Source organism: Protopterus annectens, chromosome 1.part2 (genome assembly GCF_019279795.1).
Source record: "Protopterus annectens isolate FY-2018-M chromosome 1.part2, PAN1.0, whole genome shotgun sequence".
Taxonomy (NCBI): Eukaryota; Metazoa; Chordata; order Ceratodontiformes; family Protopteridae; genus Protopterus; species Protopterus annectens.
Window position 1 is genome coordinate 1,105,559,967 of NC_056727.1, and position 23,324 is coordinate 1,105,583,290.

Sequence of the window (23,324 nt, forward strand, 5' to 3'; positions counted from 1 at the left end):
TTCAGCAGAAATTCAATGTTGATTTCCTGTTCTTGTATTTTATTTTCCATGTCATTCACAGCTTCTTCTATGCCTGTCATCTGGATCTTCTGTTGTTGCAGGTCCATATGTAACAAGTCTATTTGTTTTGTAGTTTTTCTATGAAAGTGTCTATTTTAGTATCCATTTTATCCATCTTAGCAGTAAGTTGCTGGACTATAATTATCAGAGACTGAAGTTCTTTCTTGATGCTGGAGTCTTGAGAATTTGTCTTACTGGAACTCATTTCAGACTGATAAACTGACAGGAAAATTTCCAAAGTAATTTCTGACAGGAATATTATTAAGATTTCCTTTCTTTTTTAGATATAGTTCAAGAACTATATAAAACAAACATATTTATAAAGAAAATTACTTCAAGAATTAATTTTTTAAGTAATTAATTCCTGTCAATGTAATGAAATTGGTGGAGCTGAAGAAATCTGCTGCTATCCTGTGTTCATCCTTGGCCACGCCCCCAGTTAAGTTCTTTTAAGGCAGGGCAACAATAGATTTTGTGATTGGTGTTTGCAGCAATGTGGCTATTTTATTGTACCAAGTCTCAAGTGTTGTCTTGTCTGTTTTATTTAGGAAAACTGGGAGAAGGTAGGTTCTGGCTATGGATTGTCTGCTGGAGTCAGTAAGGTAGTATTTAGCTCTGTGGAGGGAACATAGCTTCACGTCGGTTTTTTAATGACTTTAGTAATTGTTTGTCAGCTTTTAGTTTGTCATCAATTAGGACACCTAATAATTTAATTTGTGAGATTGTTTCTATCATTGTTTTGTTGCGTGAGTGTATGTGAAAGAAGATTTTTGTTTAGTGCAATTTCTTCGAGTGAAAAGCATCAATTTTGTTTTGTTTTGTGTGAGTTTAGGAGCAGTTGGAAGTTGGATAGTCAGGATTCTGTTAAAGTGAGTGATAGCTGGGTTCACAGGTTCATAGGTAGGTACCAGGCTATCAGCCCTAGGGCCTATACAAGCCCAGCCAAAAAGGTACCCTGGCTTTTGCCACCCAAGAAAATTATTTTCCTGTGCCACTGTCGAGCAGAGCCACAGAAGTGATCCCCGGGGTGAATTTCCTATTTCCCATCCAATCATCAAGATTTTTCTTGAAGAGTACTAATGAGAAGCTTTGTTTGATATAGACAGATAGTTTATTCCACAGTATGGGAAGTCTCTGGGACAGGAATCTATCCCTCCAGCATGTTCTGTTTATTGTGGTGACAAGGTTTAGGTCCCTAGAGTGTGTAGCTCGGAGGGATTGGGACTTCTTTAAGTGGAGCATGTCCAACAGTTCTGGGTTTGACATAGCTTTGTATGTTAGGCAGAGATCACATCTGAGTAGGCGATATGCGATGGAGTAAAGCAGGAGTTTTTTGAGACGGTCTGCGTAGGGCATCTGTTTGAGGCCAGTAATCCTCTTTGTGAGGTATTTCTGCGGCCTTTTCAGTTGCTGTAGATGTCTTGTGAGGTACATACCAAAAGGGGCATTGTACTCTATAATGGGTCTAATGACTGATGAGTAGAGGGGAACAATGACCTCTTTTTTTCTGGATGAGAAACCTTTTGTGATGAGGTGTGACACAGAAGATTTCCTGACTACTGTGGCAATGTGATTATCAAAGGAGAGATGACTGTCCACCTGTGTCCCAAGGTCTCTTATCACACTTTCGGTGTTAAGTATACTACTGCCTATGTTGTAGTTCAGGGGTACAGAGGTTTTACCAAAGGGGATGACAATGCACTTTTTGGCATTGAGCTTGAGGCCATGGCTTTGACACCAGACATCTGTCTCAATGAGGTCCTTTTGTAGGATGTCCACATCATTAGGAGTTTCAATTATGGCTCCTAGTTTGCAGTCATCTGTGAACTTTGTTAGCCAAAAACCTTCTGTGTTAGCCTGTAGTTCAGAAAAGTAGATACCAAACAGGAGAGGACCCAGGACTGAACCCTGTGGTACTCCACTTGCCACTGGTCCAAGTTGGATTTGGAGTCTGCTGCTTTCACAGTGTGGGTTCTGTCAGTGAGCCAGTTGGCAACCCATCTTGTGACATAGGGATTTATTCCTAGTTTAGTGAATTTATCTATAATTCCAGAGTGGAGGATGGTGTCGAAAGCCTTGTCAAGATCTAGATAGGCTGTGTGAACCACCTTACCCTCATCTACGGCTTTGGTGACTGCTTCAAAGAAGTCTATCAGGTTTAGGAGACATGATCTGCCTTTTACAAACCCGAACTGGGTAGGGTCCAGAGTTTGGAGATTACCAATGTCTTTGTTTATAAGTTCCATGATGATACGTTCCATGGCCTTGCAGACCAGGCTCGTCAGGCTAATGGGGCAGTAGTTCCCGGGGTCCATGGTGGATCCCCCTTTGTGGAGTGGGATAACCGTTGCTGTGCACCATTCAGCAGGCACAAAGCCTGAAGTGAGGATATGATTGAACATGGTACTTAGCTGGGGTGCCAGTTCGTTCTGTAGTTCATGTAGAACGCAGCCTGGGATGTTGTCTGGTCCCATGGATGCTGTGTTGTTATCTTTGGAGAGTGATTTTTACCTGTGCAGCCATGATTACAGGAACTTTGCATTCTTCTGGTATAGAGATGGGCTATTTAGGGGGTGAGGGGGGTAAAGTTAGCACTGAACCTATCTGCCAGGATGTTGGCAATATCAGTTGGGTCTGTCTATTTAGTGCCATTGTGCTGCAACTCAGAGCAGATCTGAGTGTTGCCATTGAGATTCTTGACATAGCTATAGAATGTTTTGTGGTTGTCTTAAGAATCAGTGGCAATTTTGTTTTTGTAACTAGCTTTGGAGGATTTTATCAGGGATCGTAGCTTCTTACTGAGACTGACCAGGGAGCTCCTCCACTCATGGGATTTTACTCTCTTTTGCAACAGTTTCTTCCTTCTGTTGTACAGTTTGTTTATGGCAGGAGGCCACCAGATTGGCTTCCTTTTTTTGGAGGATAGCATCTTGGTTCTGTTTGGGAAAGCATGATTCATGCACTCGTGTAAGTGCTTATAAAGTGCAATTGTGTAGTATTCAGTAGTCGTAACTGTACTGTCCATCTGCATGGGTGTCATGAAGTTCACCACTTCCGTCTTAAGAAGCATGAAGTTGGCTTTGTAGAAATTTTTTACCCTGGTTTCCTTAATGGGGGGTGGGGGCAGGATGTAGATATCTAGGGTAATTAGCTTATGGTTGGATGGGACCAATGAGGCTTTGACTTCAGGTGTGGAACACTGGTCACTCATGTTGGTAATGACTAGATCTAGGATATTGTTGCCCCTGGTGGGGGTGTGGATAAGTTGATCCAGGGTATTGGAGTTTATGAATTCCAGAAAGCATTGAGCGAAGGAATTGGTACATGAGTAGTTTTCCCAGTTAATGGTGGGGTAGTTGAAATCACCCATTATTAGGGTATTTGGTTGAACCCTAATATTTTCCAGTACATCAAGAAAAGAGGAGTGGGAATCCTGGGGCATGGTGGGGGATCTGTAGCAAGCTACAATTTGGATTGCAGTTTTGCCCTGAGTTAGCTGCACTTGGATAACCTCGGCTGCATTATGCTGAGCAACTAGCCTGGAGGTGTGGATATCCTTAATGAATATGGACACACCTCCGCCTTTGGTGCTCTGGTCCAGGTTACATGGCTGAAAAGTGTGGTATGAGTTATAGCCTGGTAGTGCAGGAGTGCTCTCTGGAGCCTTGAACCAGGTCTCAGTTACTGCACAGATATCGATGTTCTCCATTTTAAGGAGTGCCTCGAATGAGTGCATTTTGAGATTTAGACTTCTAACATTGAGTAGCATCACCCTCAGTTTTTGCTTGCCTGTTCCTGTTACCGTGGTGAATTTGTCATTTGAACCTTGCCTAAAAAGGCACTATAGGGGCAGCAAGAACCTTAGCCAGTATCCGGAATCCCAGAGGTGACAGGTGCAGGCCACCTCTTGCAAAGCATCATGGTCTGTCGACCATGTCATCCCAGGCAAACAGATACTGGATCCCTTTAGAATGACACCAGAAGCTTAGCCAATTGTTGAAGTCAATCATTTTGTCCTTGTACTGCAGTATCATTCTGGGTGATGGCAGAATGCTACTCAGGGCTAGGGTCATACCTGCCTGGGCTACAAGATCAGAGAGCTCTTCCATGTCTCTTTTCATGTAGTCCAGTGAGGTATGTCTCAGGTCATTCACACCAACATGGACAATGACAGAGTCATATCTGTACTTGTTGTGGGGTGACCTGAGTGCGTGGGTTATGTGGAGGATCCTGGCACCGAACAGGCAGCTGACAGCAACCTTCTCCTTGTTTAGCCTGGTGAGTGGGACATCAGTGTGCCTGACTATAGAGTCACCTATGACTAGTGTGTTGGGTACATTGTTTTGCCTTATTGGCTGTGGTTGAGTGGCACACTCAGTCTGTGGGCTATTTGTCATTTGGGTTGTGTTGGGGGGTGGAGGTTGCTTGCATTTCTGCTTTGAAAGTCTCTATTGCTTGAGCAGATTATTATTGAGAGCCTCCGCAAATGTTTTTGTGTTTCTATGTGTGGATTTTGCTTGTGTAGATTTAGTGAGACTATGTGATGAGTGCGGTGTGGTGCAAGTGTTTACTTTCTCCTCTTGACTGTCAAGTTCAGTCTTGGTTGGAGAGAGCTTTACCTCCAGTTTGGCTAGATAAGTGCATCTCTCACAGGTTGTAGTGTTGGTTGGTAGGAGGAGAGGGTTGTCTGTGTACATGAGGCAATTTCTACATTGCCCCAAGATGCCCAGATTCATCAGATAGACAGGAAAGAACACTGGGAGCTGACCCTTGGACATGCCTGAATAAAAAACTATTTTCCTCCAGATAAGTGAGGAAAGTGAGTACATGAGCTGTTTTTCTCTAAGCAAGTGAGGAAATAAGTATCAAAACTGTTTTCTTCTAGGTAATTAGGAAGGTTAAGTGCTGTAGTAATTAGTAGGTTATTTAGTGCTTACAACAAGTTCTGAACAAGTGCTGATCATGAATAAGAAAATTCAAGTGCTAAAACTAAGAATCTGTTTCTGGACTAAACTAGTTACAGGAAAGGGGGGAAACAAGTGCAAATGCAGGCTTTTAAATCAGAAAGTTGAGAGAGATGGAAAAACTGCCCAAACGGCCAATAATTACAATTTCTGGGACAGAACCACTCCTTATGTGGTAGATAGGTTACCTAGTGCTTACCACTCCCACCCATAAGCTAGAAGGCTTCCCTCCAACACAGAAAGCTTGGGGGGCTCAGAAGCTTACATACAGTCCTGGATACAGCAAATCTGAATCTGGACTACACTAGTTACAGGAAATAGGAAACAGGCTTAGATTTTTTTTATATAGAAAAGTAGCTAAAACAGCAGTAAAAACAATTCAACTGCAGTGCAAGCTAGCACACTTGAGTATGTAGCAATGTTAGACCAAACAGATTTAAAAAATGCAATTAAATTAATAATGACTAAAAACAAGTGCAGAAGGAGTCTATTAGGTAGAATGAGGTAAAGAGATGGGACTGGGGGGAGTGTCCTAGATCAAATCTACAGTGGGGACGGGCAACTGCAAAAGCCTCCAAATTTAAACAACAAGACAGGAATAGGGAAGGTGGGTAAGGGAGGGGAGGGTAATACCAACACCTTCAGCAGAGAACTGAAAAACTATACAGTGAAGTAAAAATAACAGTGCACAACTCTGAAGTCAGCCAGCAATTATATAAAATTAGTCAAGCAACAATTAACAGTACACAACTCTGAAGTGCCAGACAAATATACTTAGCTCTGTATATCTCCAGATAGTTTGAAGAGCACTCTGTCAGGACACAGGAAGGCTCCAGCAATGATATGCAGGCTGTTACTAAGAGGGTCATATTTTATGCAAGTAATCCTTGAGATAGATAACACACAGGATGTAAAACCAGTTATACCAACTTAAGACACAGAGAAATAGGGGGAGGTGGGGAAAACCAACACCTTCAGCAGAGATCTGAAAAAGGTGGGGAAAACCAACACCTTCAGCAGAGATCTGAAAAACTATACAGTGGAGCAAAAATAACAGTGCACAACTCTGAAGTCAGCCAGCAATGATATAAAATTAGTCAAGCAACATTTAACAGCACACAACTCTGAAGTGCCAGAAAAGTATACTTAGCTCTGTATATCTCCAGATAGTTTGAAGAGCACTCTGTCAGGACACAGGAAGGCTCCAGCAATGATATGCAGGCTGTTACTAAGAGGGTCATATTTTATGCAAGTAATCCTTGAGATAGATAACACACAGGATGTAAAACCAGTTATACCAACTTAAGACACAGAGAAATAGGGGGAGGTGGGGAAAACCAACACCTTCAGCAGAGATCTGAAAAAGGTGGGGAAAACCAACACCTTCAGCAGAGATCTGAAAAACTATACAGTGGAGCAAAAATAACAGTGCACAACTCTGAAGTCAGCCAGCAGTGATATGAAATTAGTCAAGCAACAATTAACATTGCAAATCCTATTTTTCTTCTGTGATTTATTCTGCTTTTCTTGCTCTTTGTCAGCATCACATGTAGTGAAAATTCCCTTACTAGGACTGCTTTAGAAATCTGCTCTTGATGAGAGACGTTATAAAAGTAGGCATTTAAATATGGTTCAAATAGTAGATATCTTATATGGTGTTCTATGAATATCCTTCATAGAGGTTACTAAGCTATAGGCCCTGAGGCTCTTATAAGCCTAGCCAAGAGCTTAGCCCATGTTTAGACAAATCCGCACCCGATTCCCCTGTCCAGCAGGGACACAGATGGAATCCAAGGGGTATATTTTCTGTTTCCCATCCAGTTATCCAGGTTGCGCTTAAAAAGGGGTAAAGAGGTACTCTGCTTGATGTGGAGAGGCAGTCTATCCCATAGATGGAGGAGTCTCTGGGACACAAATCTGTCCTGCCAACAAGTCTGGTTGATGTCACAGGCCAGGTTGAAACCTCGCATGTGGGTTACGTGAGTGTAGCTTGACGTGCGGATATGCAGCAGTCCCATCAAGGTGGGGTCCATGATCACTTTGTATGCCAGACAGAGGTCACCTCTGAGGAGTTTGTATGAAACTGAGTAGAGGGATAGGGCTTTTAGCTTATCCGTGTATGGTAGATGTTTGAGGCCCTAGATTCTCCTGGTGAGGAATCTCTGCAGTCTCTCCAGCTGCTGCATGTGTTTTGCAAGGCACATGCTAAAAGGGGCATTGTACTCAATAATGGACCTTATAAGGGAAGAATACAGGGATGTTGTGACCTCCTTGTCCCAGCATGAGATATCCTTACTTATGAGGTGGGCCATGTAGAAGCTTTCTGTACAATGGAAGCAACATGGTGGTCAAAAGTCAGGTTGCTATCAACCTGGGTGCCCAAATCCTCACGACTGATTGCATGCTTAGGATGTTGTTATTAATGTGATATTTTCGGGGATGTCACTCTCCCCAAAGGGATAATGATGTATTTTTTGGTATTCAGCATGAGGCCATGTTTCTGGCACCAGTCATTTGTCTGAGCGAGACCCTCTTGGAGGATGTCCACATCACTAGGGGAATTGATGACAGCACCCAGCTTGCAGTCATCTGCAGACTTGGTCAGCCATAGCCCACTGGTTTTGGCCTGCACCTCAGAAAAGTATATCCCAAATAACAGAGGCCCCAAGACCGATCCCTGAGGTATGCCACTTTTTACGGGTCTACTGCTTGAGGTGGCTTCCCCTATTTTGACTACGTGGGTTCTATCAGTGAGCCAGTTTGCTAACCATCTGGTAACATATGGATTGATGCTTAGTTGAGAGAGTTTATCTATTATGCCCAAGTGGGGAAAAGTGTCAAAGGCTTTGGCCAGATCAAGGTAAGCAGTGTGCACCGTCTTCCCTTCATCCATGGCTTTGGTGACTATCTCAAAGAAGTCAACCAAATTTATCAGATCCCCTTGTCGAAGCCAAACTGTGTGGGATCAAGAGTTTGGAGGTTCCCAATGTCCTTGTTAATGAGGTCCATGATAATCTATTCCATGGCCTTGCAGATCAGGCTAGTTAGGCTGAGGGATCTATAATTTCCTTGATCGGCGGATGCTCCACCTTTGTGTAAAGGGATGACAGTTGCTGACCTCCACTCAGCTGGGATGAAGCCAGTACTCAGTCTTTGGTTGAATAGGGTGCCTAATGGTGCTGCAAGTTCCTGCCTGAGTTCTCGTAGGATGCAGCCTGGGATGTTATTGGGTCCCATGGACGTTGTATTTTTTTGCCTTTGAAAGAGCAGTGATGACCTGTTCCCTAGATATAAGGGGAAGGGGCAGGTACTGGGAATGTCCTGATTAACTGATGGGGAGGACAGAGGGGTAAAGTTTTCACTGAATCTGTCAGCCAGCAAGTTTGCTATATCTACGGCATTTGTATATGTGATATCCTTGACCACCAGTTCTGAACAGAACTGGGTGCTTCCTTTGAGGTTGCGGACATATGTGAAGAAGGCTTTATGATTATCTCTAGTAGATATGGCCAATTTGGACTTGAAGTTTGCTTTGGAGGATTTCACTAGTGCTCTTATTTCCTTGTTCAGGCTAAAGAGAGATTGCTTCCAATTGGGCACCTCCTCCATCTTGGTCGTGGACAGCAATTTTTTCCTTCTGTTATAGAGTTTATTTATTGCAGATGTCCACCAGACAGGTTTGCTCTTCCTTACGGAGGAGGATTTAGTCCTACTGGGTATTCCTGATTCCATGCATGTATATAAATGCTCGTATAGTGCTTTGGTGTAGTTTTGGATATTGGTGCCATTTTCTACAGGGGGGGGACTATGAAGCTGTTTATACTATCCCTCAGGAGGCTGTAATCAGCTTTGGAGAAGTTTTTATGCTTGATACTAGCTAGTGGGGGGAATGGGGGATGGTGACTTTGAAAGTGACCGTTTTGTAGTCGGATCTTTCCAGGAAGGATGATACTATAGGGATACTGCAATGGTTACCCATGTTGGTTCATACCAAGTCCAAGATATTATAACCTCTTGTGTAGGTATTGACTAGCTGTTCCAAGGCATTTGCATTGACAAAAATCAAAGAATCTCTGGGCATTTGTATTCTGGCATGAGTAGTTCTCCAATCTATGTTTGGGAAGTTAAAGTCACCCAGGATTAGGGTAAAGAGTTGAATCTTGATAGATTCGAACAGGTCCACATAGGCAGATTGGGCATCTTGAGTCAGATTTTAGGGCCCATAGCTAGCTATGATTTGAATAGGGGTATTGTCAATGGCTAACTACACCTGGAGTGTCTCCTGTGCATCATACAATTTGACCAGCCTGGAGGTGTGTATGTCTTTAATGCATACTGAAACTCCACCTCCTTTGACTTTATTGCCCACAGTTTGGGGTCTGAATGTATGATAGGATGAGTAACCAGGTAATGCTTGGGTGCTCTCCACATCTTTGAACCAAGTTTCTGTGACTGCACAGATGTCAGCATTTTCCAGGGTTAGGAATGCTTGCAATGAGTGCAGTTTCATGCTTAGACTCCTAGCATTTAGCAGCATGGCCTTCAATTTGTGTTTTGTTGAAATTTTTTAAGTTGGTAGTTTTAACCTCATCACTTTTCTTAAAAAAAGGCACTATAAGGGAGTCAAGACCCTTTGCAGAAGCCTGAAGCCCAGGTGAGACAGATTCAGGCCATCTCTGACAAAGCATCGTGGTCTGTCGATTATATCTTCTCAGACTGTTAGGTACTGGGTCCCCCTGGAATGGCACCAGAAACTAAGTCAATTGTTTAAGTCAATCATTTTCTGTTTGTATTGAGGCATCATTTGATGAAGGCAGAATGCTGCTTAAGGCTAAGGACATACCTGCCACGGGACACATAATCAGTGAGCTCAATCATGTCTCTCTTCATATAGTCCAGAGAGGTACGTCTCAAGTCATTCACACCAACATGGACTATGACAGAGTCACAGCAGTGCCTGTTGTTGAGAGACTTGAGTGCATTTGTGATATGGCAGATTCTGACACCTGACAGATAGACAATTAACAGTGACTTTATCCAGCCTGGTGAGAGGCACATCTGTGTGTCTCACAATGGAGTCTCCTATAACTAATATGTTATGGTGAAGCCTTAGTGGCTGTGAGGCACAGGTGTGTGGACTATGCATGGTATGTGGTGTGGACGGCTGTAAAGATTGCATGTGCTTTTGCCTCGGAGGTCTCGTTTGTTTGGGTATGTTTATGTGGAGGAACTCGGCATATGTAGATGTGTTTTGTGTGGGTGGTGTTTGAAGTGTAGTGATTGTGTTGACAACCTTTTTGGTGCCAGATATACTGGCTTGAGGGGAGAGAGCTTGGACTCTAGGTTCCTAATGTAATTGCATCTCTCACAAATTATATTCCTAGGTGGTAGTAGTAGATGGTTGTCCGTGTACATGAGGCAGTTGCTACACTGTCCCAGGATGCCCATATCAACCAGACTTGCAGGCGAAAGTGTAGGAAATTGTCCATCTATATTTGTCAGAATCTGAGGGAGAAAGGCCAGGGAGAGCTAAGGGGTGGACCTAAAGCCCAAGTGCTTAAACCAAAACTAAGTGCTTAGAATAACACTTAAGAATAACACTTAATTTAGACAGGCTATAAACAAGCAGTAATAAATGCAACAGAAAAGATGCAATTGAACACTTTAGAGAACAGGCAGCAAGTAGCAGGAAAAAGTGAAGCAAGATGAAGTAACAGAGTAGTAGGAAGAAACACAAATTAGAAAAATATAAGCAGCTGAATAAAGTAAAAAGACAGAGGTCAGGAACAGCAGATAATTCAAGGTTAAGGGACTAAGGGGTTTGGCCTTCCCAAATGATCTCTGTATTAGGTAGAATGAGCTAAAGTGATGGGACTGAGAGGAGTGTCCCAGATCAAATTTACAGTAGGGGTGGGCAACTGCAAAAGCCACCAACTTTAAGAACACAACAGCAATAGGGTGGGGGTGGGAGAAAAAAAGTTTCAGCACAGATCAGAAAACAAAATTTTGCCAGCAAATACATAAATAATTCAGTCAAGCAAAAATAAAGACACTGCAGAACTCTGAGCAGTTAAAGTGCCAAAAATACACTTATCAGCTCTATATTCCCAGATTGTTTGAGAAACACTCTCAGTCAGAACACAAGGAGATTCTAGCAATGATATGCAGGGATATGCAAAAAGGTAATATTTTATACCAGCAGGAGAAAAGCCAAGCCTCGAAACAATCAGATAACATGAAAGCTGTTAGACCACTTTTACCAACTTTAAGAACACAACAGCACTAGGGTGAGTGTGGGAGAAAAAAGTTTTAGCACAGATCAAAAAAAAAATTCTGCCAGCAATTATATAAATAATTCAGTAAAGTAAAAATAAAGACAAAGACAGTGCATAACTCTGAACAGTTAAAGAGACAAAAATATGCTTATCAGTTCTATATTTACAAATTGTTTGAGAAGTACTCTCAGTCAGAACACAAGGCGATTCTAGCAATGATATGCAGGGATTTCCAAAAAGGTAATATTTCTTATGATTCTTAGATAATGAGCTAGGTCCTTTTATCACACTGGATACAAGCATCAGGCATAGTTATTACTGGGCTAACAAATTAATAAAGCAGGTTAAAAAGCATAAACTTGCTTGGTAGATGCTCAGTGTGAAAAAAAGCAAATGATTATGAGTATAAATAAAAAACTTAGGACAGTGTTTTAAGCAACATAAGTACACTCTAACCATTTGATATGATTCGTAACACCAGTTTAACTATTCATGTCTTTCTGTCACTGTGTGTCAAATATTATCTTCTCTACACAAAATTATTTTACATCATTTAGAGTTTCAGAGAAAATCATTTGCTTGCCATGTAGAGTACTAAAACAAGAGGACGTTATTCCTTATTAGACCCTGCTGTTCCATATGTTACTGCATGCATCCTATTATCACTGTTATGCCAGTGACCACAGTGATGTGCAAAGCCATTGTGAAGCTAAGCAATCATGTTTCCATTTTTTAGAAAGAGAAAGACAACGAGAAACTCATGATAAGATATGAATATTTTAAACAGAGACTGTACATGTTTGCTTATAAATCTGTTGATTAAATACCTTCACTTGTGATTTCTGGCAAATGATAGTTTCTAAAAAATTTTATCTAGCTAGATAAATCCATCTAACCAGGGGAATCCATTACCACATTCATGCTAGCTACAGTTCCCCCACCATGAATCAGGAAGCTCATACATCATAGACCACCAAAGGAACAGTGAATGATAAATCAATACAACTGGCAACAGTTCCAAAAGTTTATTGAATAAACTTTAGTGCCTCGGCCAATACAGCCTTCAAGAAGCCCATACACCATACCTAAAGCTGCTAGAATCACTCACCATCCAGCCAAATACCATACCCATGGGTGATTTTAACTGCCTCTCCATTAATTGGGGGGCATACACAACCATAGCACGCAGGTTCAAATATTTCTTGACTGTGTAAAAAAAAATTCCCTGGAGCAGTTAGTCTGCAATCCTACTAGGGGAGCAAATATCCTAGATCTGGTACTCACAAATATAGAAGACTTCTGCAACCCCCCCACCTCGTGTGATGTCCTCACTACTAAGGTCAAACTGTGGTCTTCCTTGAAATAAAGGTAAAATTAGTCCCCCCACCTAACCCCCAAAACTTTAAGATCTTTTCTTAAGTAAATTATCCCGTACTAAGGGACATCATAGCAAGTTTACAAGCTCCCCCAAATACAGAAAACACCTAAAACTATGCAAAGGTGTACACATAAGCCCTGTACAACCATATAAACAACTGCAAAGAATTATCAGTACCAGATTAAAATAAACCCAGTTCAAAGCACAAAAATAAGCACCCTGGTGGACCCCGGTATTAACAGTTTGTACAACAAAAGAAAGAAAATCCTGTTGAGAAGTAAGAGGAAATGTGCAGAACAGAGCAAAAAGTCTCTCATTAGTCTAAACAAGTGAATCAGGGAACTAGACAAGTCTGTCAAAGCAGACTTTGAGATAAAAATAGCCTCCAAAGCTAAGGATTTTTTCAGTTATGTCTGCAATCTTATGGGCAACACCCAACAATATGGGGAATTAGTTGTAGATGGCATCATCTATACTCAGACTGAAGATATAGCAAATCTGCTGGCCGGCAAATTCAGCTCAAATTTCACCTCCCCATCACTCCCAGGTTTCCCCCAAGAAATACCCTCCACTACTCCACCGCCAATTGTCACTAAAGAACAGGTTGCCACTGTGCTCTCTAAAGCTAAACATGTTCTTACTGGGGCCTGATGATATACCAGGTTGTCTCTTAAATAGCTTAAATCAGGATTTATCATGCCCATTATGATCTCTATTTAGCCAGAGCATCTGGACTTGCTTTGTCCCAGTAGAGTGGAGGACAGCAACAGTCATCTCTCTCCATAAAGGAGGACCATCTACTGACCTTGGAAATTACAGACCCATAATTTTGACTAGACTTAAATATGTAAGGACATGGAAAGAATAATCATGGACCTAATAAATAATGACATAGCAAACCTCCAAACTCTGGACCTGACCCAGTTTGGCTTTGTCAAGGGCAGGTCATACCTACTGAATCTGATGGATTTCTTTGAGAAAGTCACTAAGGCCATGGATGAGGGTAAAACAGTACATACCACCTACCTTGACCTGGCCAAGACATCTGATACAATTCCTCACTCAGGTATTATAAATGACCTCACAAAAGTGGGCATAAATCCCTACATCACCAGATGGATAGCCACTTGGCTCACAGACAGAACACATGTTCATAGGTGTGTACTAGGCTAATGGCACTGGAGCCTTTACAAGCCTAGCCCATAGAAGCACCCTGGCATCATGCTGCCTGACGTTAGTTCCCAGTACCTCTAAATAGTAGAGCCACTGGAGTGATCCTCGGGTAAACTTTCTGTTACCCATCCACTCATCAGGATTTCCATTGAAGAGGGACAGCGAGGTGCTCTGCTTGACATGTATGGGAAGTCTGTTCCAGAGCATGGGCAGTCTCTGGGTGAGGAACCTGTTCCTCCAGCATGTTCTGTTGATTGTGGTAATGAGGTTGAGGTCTCTGGAGCATGTGGTGTGGAGGGATTGGGATTTCTTTAGATGTAGCATTTCTAACAGAGCTGGGTCAGACATGGCTTTAAGTCAAGCAGAGATTGCCTCTAAGTAGGTGATATGAGACAGAAAATAGCTAGAGTCTTTTGAGTCTGTCCAGGTAAGACTTGTGATTAATGCCTAGGATCCTCTTCATGAGGTACTTCTGTGGCCTCTCCAGCTGTTGCAGGTGTCTAGTGAGATACACACCAAATGGAGCATTATATTCAATGATTGGTCTAATGAGGAAAGAGTAGAGAGAGACAATGATCTCTTTCTTCCTGGATGCAAAACCCTTGGTAATGAGATGTGCCACATAGAAAGACTTTCTGACCACAGTGGCAATGTGGTGGTCGAATGAGAGGTTGCTGTCAACCTGTGTCCCCACATCTCTTATAACACCTTCAGTGCTCAGTGGACTCCAATCAATGTGGTAATTAGTGGGAACTGAGTTTTTACCAAAGGGGATGAAGATGCATTTTTTGGTGTTAAGCTTAAGGCCATGGTTTTGATATCAGTCATTGGTCTCAGTGAGGACTTTCTATAGGATGTCTGCATCACTTTAGAGTTAATAATGGCTCCCAGCTTGCAGTCATCTGCAAACTTGATCAGCCAGACTCCCTTTGTTTTGGCCTGGACTTCTGAGAAGTAGATGCCAAACAGGAGAGGACCCAGGAATGATCCCTGTGGGACTCCACTTGTGACTGGTCGGCAGTCTGACTTGTAGTTTGTTACTTTCAGACTGTGTGTTCTATCTGTGATCCAATTTGCAGCCTACCTAGTGATATAGGAGTTGATGCCTAGTTTGGTGTCTTTATCAATAATTCCTGCATGAAGAATGATATCAAAGGCCTTGGCCAGATTGAGGCAGGCTGTATGCACTGCCTTACCTTCATTCACAGCTCTGGTGATTGATTCAAAGAAGTCAACCAGGTTGGACAGGCATGATCTCTCTTTCACAAAGCCAAACTGCGTTGGGTCCAGAGATTTCCTATATCTTTGTTAATCAGGTCCATGATGATGTGCTCCACAGCTTTACATATCAGACTTATCAGGCTAATGGGATGATAATTTCCAGGGTCTGTAGTCACTCCCCCTTTATGGAGAGGGATGAATTTAGCAGTGTGCCATTTGGTAGGGACAAAGCCTGAGGTGAGGCTGTGACTAAAAAGGGCACACATATGTGGTGTAAGTTCACTTTGTAGTTCATGTAGAACACAACCATGGATATTATTGGGTCCCATGGAAGCTGTATTCTTGACCTTGGACAATGCAACTTTAACCTGTGCTGCAGTAATGCTGGATGCCTGGCATTCTTCTTGTATTGTGTTTGGTCCTTTTTGGAGGGAGAGAGGGGTAAAGTTGGCACTGACTCTGTCAGCCAGTATGTTGGAAATATCTGTTGGCTCAGTATAGGAGGTACCATTATGCAGTAACTCAGAGCAAATCTGGGTATTGCCATGGAGGTTCTTGATATAACTATAGAAGGCTTTGTGATTGTTTTTAGTGTCTTCCACAATTCTGCCTTTATAGCTGGTTTTAGAGGATTTGATGAGGGATCTCAACTTTTTGTTGAGGCTAATAAGGGAGTTTTTCCAGTCTTGGGACTTCACCCTTTTCTGCAACAGTTTCTTGCTTCTCTTGTAGAGTTTATTAATAGCAGGGGACCACCAGATTGGTTTTCTTTTTTGGAGGAGAGCATCTTGGTTCTGTTGGGTATGGATAGTTCCATGCATTTATGTACATGTTCGTACAGTGCATTGGTGCATGATTCAGCAGTCATGCAGCTATTTGCCATTGGCATGGGTGCCGTGACGTTAGCCACCTCTGTTTTTAGGAGTGCAAAGTCAGCTTTGGAGAAGTTTTTCAAGGTGGTTACCTTTGTGGGGGGTGTGGGTGAGATGTGGATTTCCATGGTGATTAGTTTATAGTCGAATCTGACCAGGGAGGGATTGACTATTGGTGTAGACCAATGGTCACCCATGTTAGTAATAACCAGGTCAAGGATGTTGCTTTCTGTAGTGGGGATCAGAATGAGCTGGTCCAGGGCATTGGAACTGATGAATTCCAGGAAGCATTCGGCCAGTGTATTGGTGCTTGAGTAGTTTTCCCACTTGATGGAGGGGTAGTTGAAGTCTCTTAGTATCAGAGTGTTGAGTTGGACCTTGATAGATTCCAGGGTGCTTAGGAATTTGGAGTGAGAGTCTAGGGACATTGTTGGGGACCTATAGCAGTTTATGACCTGGATCGCCATCTTATCCAATGTTAGTTGTACCTGAAGTATCTCAGATGTGTTATGCTAGGCTACTAGTCTGAAGGTGTGCATATCCTTTATGAATATGGAGACACCACCACCTTTGGAACTTCAGTCTATGTTTTGGGGCCGAAAGGTGTGGAATGAGTTATAGCCTGGTAGTGCAGGGATGCTTTCTGCTGCTTTAAATCAGGTCTCCGTTACAGCACAAATGTCGAGTTCTCTATTTTGAGGAGTGCTTCAAGCGAGTGCATCTTGACATTTAGACTTTTAGCGTTGAGCAGCATGACCTTCAGATTGCATTTATTTATAGCTATTATGGTGATAATTTGGTCTTTGGAACACCGCCTGAAAAGGCACTATAGGGGTGGCAAGAGCCTTAGCCAGTACCTGGAAACCCAGGGGTGACAGATGCTGGCCATCTCTGGCAAAGCATCGAGATCTGTCAATCATTAATCAATATTAGCTAATTGTTGAAGTCAATCATTTTTTGTTTGTACTGCGGTATCATTCTGAGTGATGGTAGGATACTGCTCAGGGCAAGTCATATCTGCCTGGGCCACATAAACCGAGAGCTCCAACATCTCTCTTTTCATGTAGTCTGGGAAGGTGTGTCTCAGGTCACTCACACCCACATGGACAATGACAGAGTCATAGCTGTATTTGTTGTGGAGTGACCTGAGTGCATGTGTTATGTGCTGGATTATGGCACCTGATAGACAGCTAACTGTTACTTCCTCCTTATTCAACCTAGTGAGTGGGACATCCATGTGCCTTACTATTGAGTCACCTGTGATTAGTGTATTGTGCAAGCTGTTTAGCCTTAGGGTCTTAGGTTGAGGGGCACACTGTGGAGGTGAGCTATCTGTCCTGTGGTTTGTGCTGTGTTATGGTGGTCGAGTGCATTTCTGTCTTGGCGGCCTCTGCTATTTGGGTAAATTTCTATTGAGAGCCTCCACGAAGGTGGGTGTGTGGTTTGTGTTTTTATATGAGAGCTGTGATACTGGGTGTTCTGGAGGGCTATGTGTTCCATGTGATGTGGTGTAGGTGTTGACCTTCGCCTCTTGACCAGCTAGTCCATTCTTGGCTGGAGAGTGCATAGTTTCCAATTTGGTTATATAAGTGAGTGTTGGGAGGTAAGAGGAGAGGGGCTGTCTGTGTACATGAGGCAGTTGCTGCACTGCCTCAGAATGCCCAATTGTACCAGGTTAATAGGAGAATGCACAGGAAACTACCTTTAATCATACCAGGAGGGGTGGTCATAACTACTAAGTAATCGAGCTATTTCTGTGAACAATGACTAGTGCTGATGGCACTTAGGTGTGCTATAATAATTGCTAAAAAAAACCTGTTGAAGAGCAAAGCAATTAGGCTATCTGAAGTGCAAGAGAGAAAGAATTAGCAATATCTAAGGGAAAAACTAAAGAGTAGACTTTCTGGCACCAGTAATAGTTTACCTCAGCTCGGCACCACTGAGTGGAGCTTAAACAAGCTCAACCCCATGTTAACGCAGGCTTTTAAACCAGAAAGTTGAAAGGGATGGAAAAACTGCACAAACGTCCAATAAACTTCCATTTCTGGGCCAAAAAACACTTCTCTTGTTGTAGATAGGCTACCTAGTGCTTACCACTCCCACTGATAAGCTAGAAGGCTTCCCTCTAACACAGAAAGGCTTGGGGGGGACTCAGAAGCTTACAAACAGTCCTGGATACAGCAAATCTGTACCAGGACTAGATTAGTTACAGGAAAGATGGGAAACAAGTGCAAACACGAGCTTTTAAACCAGAAAGTTGAAAGGGATGGAAAAACTGCTCAAACGGCCAATAAACTGCAATTTCTGGGCCAGAAACCACTCCTCTTGTGGTAGATAGGTTACTTAGTGCTTACCACTCCCACTGATGAGAAGGCTTCCCTCCAACACAGAAAGACTTGAGGGGGTCAGAAGCTTACAAACAGGCCTGGATACAGCAAATCTGTATCTGGACAAGACTAGTTACAGGAAAGGTGGGAAACAAACTCAAATGTGGTAGTTAAAGTGGATGAACCCAGATCCAGCAAGAGGCCAGTTAATAGTGGTGTGCCACAGAGCTCAGAACTGGGACCACTCCTGTTTGGAATATACTTATCTGATGTCAAGGCTAATAAGGCCTCTGGATGACAAAGTTTGTCAATAACTGTAAGCTGGGGGCAATCAATGAATATCCCATGGATGCAGATATTCTTCAGGAGGGTCTAGATCAGACAAATGATTGGTTTCAGAACCATTGCTTAAAACTAAATGTGAAAAGATGCATTATCATAGCCTTTAGGAAGTCAAATACCCCTGCAAAATTACAGGATCAATAGCACACTCCTAAGAGTAGATGGAGAGGTGAGAGATCTAGGTACACAGACAGACAGTAGTCTGTACTTTGCCTGCCATGTGTCCATAGTGGTGAGGAAGTCCTTCTAAGTGGCACAACTTATAAGTAAAGATACGGCATCCAGATCCAAGGAAATTATAGTCCCGCTGTACTCAGCCCTCATGAAACCAGTAATTGAGTATAATGTGCCATGTGGTATGTACTTGGCTAGATACTTACAGCAGCTGGAGTGACCTCAGAGGTTCCTCACAAAGAGAATACAGGGTGTAAACAACATGTCCTATGCAGATAGACTAAAATCCCAATCCTTTTACTTTGTCTGCTATTGCCATTAGTGGGCATATTTAAATCCTTTTCTACATCAGCTATAACAACATGAATTTGTTCAAAGTACTGTCTTAATTATCACTGATATATTAGACCTTTCTGGGATTTCTGTTTTGAACAGTGGTGTGAGTGACAAATAAGAAGTCCAGCAGCCTTTTACTAAGACTAAAGGCAAAAGAGGAATTATTAAATAAATGATTGCTAGACACACATATAACTATTGTGGGGTAATATTGCAATGTACAGCATTCACAAACTGAAAGGAGACTTGTGCTTTTAAATTTCAGTGTGTAACCAGCATTTCACCAGTGAGTCCTTCATGAAGGAATAATGTCAAACTAACTAGTCCAAAATACTACCCTCAGAAAACAACAGCAGAGGGGCATAACCATGAAGAGCACTAAGTAGCAGCATTTCTCTTCAGCTCTGTCTCTTCAGATTTTCTATGGCAGGAATTTTATGAAATAACTATCCTAATTGTGGATATTCTTTAAGTTTTTTTAATCCTCTTGATATAAAGAAGGATAGTATCTAAAAAATTGTTAGAATAATTTAATCTTTCCTGTCAAAATTTCTGTGATACTCTGATCTTCACCAGTTAAAAGACGAGCTTCACTAAAACAGCACATCAGGATGCTACCTTAAAAAAAGAAATACAGTCTTTGCTAATATACAAGAATTAACCAGCAAAATTGACAGAATGGACTTGAAGCTGGATGATTTCAAGGAGAGATATACACATCAAATGGATACTATCCATGAAGACCTAAAACAACAGAAGGAACACATTTTGAGGAATCCAAACAGCTCTTAATGGTAAGGACACCAGAATTCAGGAAAGTGATCATAATATTGTATTTCTTTTAAGACAAAATACTCGACTGCTATCAAAGATAGATGATCTTGAAAACAGATCTCATCGCAATAATATAAGAATATTTGGATTACCTGATAATATAGAAGAGAATAGCATAGAAAAGTTTTTAAAATCGTGGTTGCCAGAAATTTTGGAACTTCCTGAAGCACTTTCCTATGGTATTGAAAGTGCACACAGGTCCATGGTATAATCTAAAAACAGCAAAACTAGTTCTACTAAATCTGTGATTGTTAAATTCCTTTCATCTCATGATAAGGAAATAGTACTGAAAACTGCCTGGGCACAATCACCAATTAAGGTAAAGGACACTATAGTATGCTTCGATAATGATTACTCACCAGCAGTAATCTCCAAAAGGAAAGCCTTTTTGCCCTTAATAAAAGAACTTAAAAAGAACCAAATAAAATCTCACTAATTATTTCCAGCAAGGTTAAAAACCTTTCACCAGAATGCAACTAGAATTTCTGAGGACTTAGACACAGCTCTTTCTTTTGTTAAAACAAACTTCTGGACAAACTTAAAGACATGGAATGGGCTACAGCTAGTCTAAAGAGACTGGAACATGGAAAACCTTTAAACAAAAGAAGAAACTTAGACTAAACTAACTTCAAATGGATATTTTTTATTTGTCTCCTTTCTACATGTAAGTGTCGCAAAAAAGTCCATGGAGATGAAATTGGATCAACAGGTAAGATCTGTGAACTTTTTCTGTTCACAGATAATTTATTACTGCCTTCTATAGTGCTGTTGGTGATGGTATAGTTTTATATTTAGTTACTGCATTTCAAATTAAATGATTAATAGTACTTTTTCTCATATAAAACTGTTTAGTTGAATGTTGTATTTCTGATAAAGATTAGTAGTTTATTTTAATTGATTTTAGTAATATTGGTTTATTTTCTCATAGTATATGTAGTTAAATAAAATGGCTTGGTAGAATGTTGTGTTTATGATAATGATTAGTTGTTGCTTTTAACTATATTACTTAGTGCTTATAGAGCTGATGCCTCCTCTTTGCTTCATTACACAATCCAGTTTGTGAATAATAAATGTAGCCCTTTGTGGAGAGATTGATGAGATGTTGAGATGGTTATGTTGTCTAGTGCTGAGGTTGGTTGTCTTATTTTGGTGTTTAATATTATTAATAGTTTTCTTTCTTTGGTGTTTTAATGTGGTCTGTATGTTTCTGTGTACCCCTTTGCTGGTTTATGGTTATGCTTATATAACATTACTTGAATGATAAATAGTGTTTTTTGTGGCATGATTTCATTAATTCTAAAAGCTTTGCTTTACATGTGGTTGCTTTGGTAAGCTTTAGATGTTGCAATGGCAACACTTGGTTTTGGGACAGCTTTGTTGTCATTTTTTCAGTTAACAGTTATACAGCAGGCTGGAGCCTTTAAATTAAAACTAAATGAGTTTATACTAACAGTTTCCCACTGAAAATGTAAAAGGTTGTCTCCAAAGCTCGAGAATAACTCCACAAGATGCCTGTTGAGCCGAGGTGTCCGTTTTTTGCATCATCATGCTGTTTTTGGGAGTATTATACTCCAGAGGGGTTAAGGGTGGTTATAAAGTTATCAGTTTAAGTTATAATAGTTTACTATTAGCTTTCTTGGCATTTTCTACAATTCTTAAAAGAGTAATTCTCAAAAGTATACTTTTTTCGATGTTTCCACATTACTTTAACAATAATTCATCTCTAGGTATTCCTTTTATTTACATTAATAATCTATGGTTTTGGTCAAAATATTTCTCTTTCAACACCATACTATTGAATGACTTCATTAAAGTGTATTTCAATTAACATTAATGGATTAAATAATCCAAATAAGAGGGGAAGTTTCTTTAAATATCTCAAACTGCATAAAGTTCAATTAATATTTTTACAAGAAACCCATTTGAAAACAGAGAATGTACTTAGATTAGATACTAAATCATATTCAGTATTAGCTAGCTCAGAACATTCTCAAAAGAAAAGAGGAGTAGCTATCTTATGGAACAACTCATTACCTAAACCAAAACTTATTAATACATATAAAGATAATAAAGGAATGTTTTGTCTAATTACTATTAAGTTTAATAACAAAATATACACCGTAGTAAATCTATACTGGATTCCAGGAATAGGCACTGATAAGGTAAAACAACATTTTGATCATATAGTACAACTTTCTAAGGGCATATAATATTAGCCTGTGATTTTAATTGTATTTTAGACAATAAAGAGTCAACAACACATAAGAAAAGAAGAATTACAGCTTCAGCCAAATTGTTGAAAGATTTTTTTGGAAATGTACCTCTTGAAAGATATAAATACCTTTGCTGATTCTGATTCCTTAGCTTATACTTTTTTTTTTTCAAATAGATATAATACACATTCAAAGATAGATAAAGTTTTGTTTTCTAATGATTTAGTAGATTCTTTAATTAATACTAAAGTGATTACATGTTCATTATCTGATCACAATTCAATAATTTTCATATTTTTAGTTACCCCAATCCGTAATGTTCAAATAGGTAGAATACTTGCCTATATAACTAAATTGAAAGATTTTAAAGATTTTATAACATCATAAATCCAGAATTTTATTGAACAAAACAATATAAATAATATTTCTGAGTTCTTTGTATGGGATGCCTTAAAAGCCTACCTCTATGGCAGAATTATAAATTGGTATAACAAAAAAAGGAAAAGTTTGGATGAGCAGTTAATAGAAATACAAAATAAGATAGATTCTTTGAAACTTATCCAAGAAAAAGATACTAATAAAATGATATTAAAAAAATAATAAAATCCTTGAATGCTAAGTATATGGAAATGTTGAATCATAAAACTGTGATTATTTTAGAAAATTTTAAAGTCTTAAAATTCTCCACCAGTCTTAGATCTCTGAATTTATTGACTAATAAAACTAAAATAATTAACAGATTCAATCATATAAATGAAATATTTTCCCCGAAAAAGAAAAGGACAGCCTCAGATATACAGAATATCTTAACTGGATTTAGAGAATTTTTTGCAAACATTAATCAACAGTCTAAGATAATAGATTCTAACCAAGAAATCAAATCTTTTATTAACAAAAAAGATTATCTAGTGAACAAGTTACTATTATTGACAGACCCATCTCCTTCAAAGATGTCCAATCCCAGATTACTAAATTAAAACAAAATAAAGCACTGGGAAATGATGGTATCATCCCAGAGGTTTATAAATTATTACCAGCTGATGCCATAAAACTGCTTCATAAAGTTTACAATACTTCCCAAAATGACAATCTAATACCTCCATCATGGAAATATACTTTTATCTCCCCAATCCTCAAAACTGATAAGGACCCTGT